Here is a 3,755-nt window from a genome sequence, read left to right as displayed (position 1 = left end):
ATAGCATTAAATTGTAATTTGACTGCGCCCCCTAGGTTAACCCATCAGCTATATCTCCTTGCTACATCAGCTGATCTGCACCAGATTTTTTGTATGTCGTCGGGGAGCGCTGCCGAACGCATCGACGTCTGTCGCCTGGCGGACGGGCACGGGAACTGCGCGAGAGCGTCTGCAGTGGCGAGCGGGTGGCGGTACTGGAACCCCCGCGGTCGCCAATAGGACAGAGCGGCGCTGAGCTAGGGTCGCCCAACGGCGCTTTTATTTATTTTTGTAGGGCAAACTGTTGCATTGATGTAGAGAGTTGTTCAAGAAGAACAAAACAGTTTTTTAGACTTTACGTTTGTTGGTCAAACTGCTGTATTGAGTGTAAAACTGCTGAGTTCTATTTTACTATCTGTTTTATACTTTAGAAAGAGGCAGAACCAGGTCAATTGCCAGGCAACTTATGTAAATGCATTTCTGTCCAATAATCAAATGTATTTTGAGCAATGAAATATATCAGAGTCTGGTAGCTAGCTTGTATGTGCTACCAGAGCATTTATCTTGCTTGTTGTGAGGCAAATGATAAAGTGACAGTCATTATGCTTGATTAAAGACTCAAGCCATTTTGTTGAAGAGCAAGTGGAAAACTGCAAATTAAGGCAGTTTGCAACCTTGAGATTATAAAACATATACACGCATATGACATATAGTCTAGTTAATTTATTATCAGGGGCTGCATAGTTATTTTGAATAAGTAACTTGATTACTCAATGAAAAATCCATCAGCTAGTGTTACGGCCCTAGGCTTGTGGACTGGGTTGCAGGTGCTTTTGTCTGTTTGTGCTCTTCCCCTTTGCAGGTGTTGCTGGTCCGGTTGATTTGGAGCACAGAGTATTTAAGCCTGGCTGTCTCCACTTTTGTGTCTCCTTTGGTGTCCACTCTGCCTGCTCTTGACGCTTGTGGTGCGCTGTTGTTGGCCTCAGCTCCCCTCCTTTTGCACCTCAACATTTCCATATGTGCTCATACAACACATCCCAGCATTTGCATTACACCACTGATACTGACATCCACAATCCATTGTTGTTTTTGTTAATAAATACTCCTTTTTCTGAACTTTAACTCCTGCATGGTCTTTTTTTTTTTGTTATGACCTTGAGCCAGTCGTAACAGCTGGAAGATGTGCATCTCTCTTGTCCCTCTACTGTTCATTTTTGTGTCACTGGTGTTACACATGAGACATAACTCTCCAAGGAAAAAGAGAAAAACAACAATATGTTTTTATTAAATAAAATGAAAATATAGTAACACACAGTGACGTGGAGTAACTTTAATTTGATTAGTGGATTATAAATAGTAACATGCTAGATCACTTGTTACAAGAGGTCAGGTTAGAGCAGGGGTGGGCAATCTTGGTCCTCGAGGGCCGGTGTCCTGCAACTTAGATGTCTCCCTGGTCCAATACACATGAATCCAATAGCTGAATCACCTCCTAAATGCAGTCAAGTTCTCCAGAGTTCTGCTAATGACCTCATTATTTGACTCAGGTGTGTTGAAGTAGAGATGCATCTAAAAGTTGCAGGAGACCGGCCCTCGAGGCCTGGAGTTGCCCCTCCCGTGGGTTAGAGCAACGTTTTCCTAACGTGTTGACACCATTGTTTATGACATTTCTACTCAAAGAATGTACGGATCTGTCAGGTTGCCAATATGTGTAGCAGATATCAGAATTGGGGAGGGAATAATCAAACAAATGTGTGCTGTAATTTGTTCTCATATTTTTATTTCTTATGGATGAGACTGAAACTGCGTCATGTCAAGACTCTGGGTTTTTGGACTTGGTTTTGACCTTATTTATCATTATGTCTTAGTTTTCTTTAGGTTAGGCCTTCATGGTCCTTTTGATTTTATTATTTGAGGTATTGAGTGTTATTAGTATTGTTATTGCTTTCCTTATTTTCAACCTTCATAGTGTTTCTAATTAGCTTTATTCTTTAGTTGTCTTAGGTTATGTTATTCTTGTATGCAAGGGCATAGGTTTGGTCTAAGTTTTGGTGGGACCTTACAACTTACTGACCAACCCCCCCCCCCGAACATTTTTGAAAAGTGGGGGGTGGGCACCACATTGGCTTAATAACTCCCTCCCCCCAACCATAACCATAACTTGATCATAGATACAGTCATACTCAGCATATCAGTTCAAGAACACTTTACTTTTTCCTTTTCAAAATTCAGCAAACATTACAAGTAAGATCAAAAGAAATATCCTCTGGATCTACTGATTATACAACAAACACAATTGCAGATAAGAACAAAAAATGACTTCTTGCACTTCAGGAAAAAGATCCAATTGTTGAGATATTATGCATTTAAGAGGAAAAAAGATTCATAAAATAACAAATAAATCAATAATAAAATAAAATAATATATTATAATAATTATATATATATATATATATATATATATATATATATATATATATATACTCTGTGCTGCTGCCACATGTCCAGGGCACTGCTGCCTTGACTTCCCTGGTCACTGGCACTCACACTGACTGCCTCCTATAGGGCAAACAAAGCGTAACCTGGTTTGTATTCACACTAGCTTAACTTAATTTAAGACTAACACTTCAAATGCCATATTTACTGAGATAATTTCACAGTATAGATAGAATAGAATAGAATAGATAGCATTTATTGTCATTGAACAGAATTCAACGAAATTTCCATTGCAGCTCCCGTGCAAAAGGTCAAATATATACAGTATAAATAAGCAAACACACAATAATAATAATAACAATATATACAACTAAATTAACTAAAGGCACTCAACCATCCAAAGAAGTAGCAGCAGGTCCAATTATGGCAAAGTACAGATAATGTGACAGTGCAAAGTGCAGAACAGTGTGGCTGTGTGGGGGTGGGGGATATATATGTATGACTGCGAGGTTATATCCCCCACCCCCACACAGCCACACTGTTCTGCACTTTGCACTGTATGTATATTACATATATTACATGTATATTTACTTGTATATTACATGTATATGTATATTACATATCTGAGAACTAACACCTCACCTGGAGCCCTGAAGCTCCAGCCACCTCTCCATCGTTCTGCTCTGCCCCTTGCTCTGCTGTCTGAGCATCCTATGTGAAGAAATATTACATAATTAACAGACCTATTCTACCTCACATTCAGTGCTGACCTTACTAAACACCGGACTTTACAACAAATGCGTTGCGTGATAGATATCTAACTTATGGGTCCACTCACTGTACTTACAGCCGAGGTAGCGAAATAACTTCTAATGTCTGTCGTCCTTTTCTTTTTTGGTGGCGACATGGTCTCGGAGACTCATAATAAATGTCAAACTCAGAAGGAGACGCGTTCACTTTCAGCACCATGGACCAAGCTTCCGTTCCGCATGTGGCCAGCTGGCCGCCGCCTGTTGCAGCTAATCAAAGAACGTAGATCCACGTTCTGTGAGCCAATAGTGGCATGGGTCGTCATAGTTCATAACAGTGAATTTTAAAATGAATACTACCACTGCGTAGTATATTGAAATATTAAACTAATCAATGTAGATTTTCGTTTATTTATTTTGTTTTTGTTAAAAAATACATATGTTTTTTTTTTTTTATTAATATGGCAAAAATTGGTCGGGACTATTTTATATCCCTTGAATATTGGTCGTGACACGTCACGACCGTCCATACCCAAACCTACGCCCATGCTTGTATGTCTAAGTCCATGTCGAGCTTTCTTTAGTGGTTATA

The 3,755-nt window shown here is 39.5% G+C and overlaps 1 long non-coding RNA gene across 1 annotated transcript; it reads right to left on the bottom strand.

Moving 5' to 3' along the window:
• Window positions 1–2,170: 2,170 nt before the first annotated feature.
• LOC116736450 (uncharacterized) lies at window positions 2,171–3,453 on the bottom strand. Its single transcript, XR_004342561.1, has 2 exons — window positions 3,057–3,453; window positions 2,171–2,537 (listed from the first exon to the last, which is right to left on the bottom strand). It is a non-coding gene; the product is annotated as an uncharacterized LOC116736450 (long non-coding RNA).
• Between the last annotated feature and the right edge of the window lie 302 nt (window positions 3,454–3,755).

This window comes from Xiphophorus hellerii, chromosome 17 (genome assembly GCF_003331165.1).
Source record: "Xiphophorus hellerii strain 12219 chromosome 17, Xiphophorus_hellerii-4.1, whole genome shotgun sequence".
Taxonomy (NCBI): Eukaryota; Metazoa; Chordata; class Actinopteri; order Cyprinodontiformes; family Poeciliidae; genus Xiphophorus; species Xiphophorus hellerii.
The sequence above is the reverse complement of the archived record's forward strand: the minus strand, read 5'-3'. Positions and strand labels throughout refer to the sequence as shown.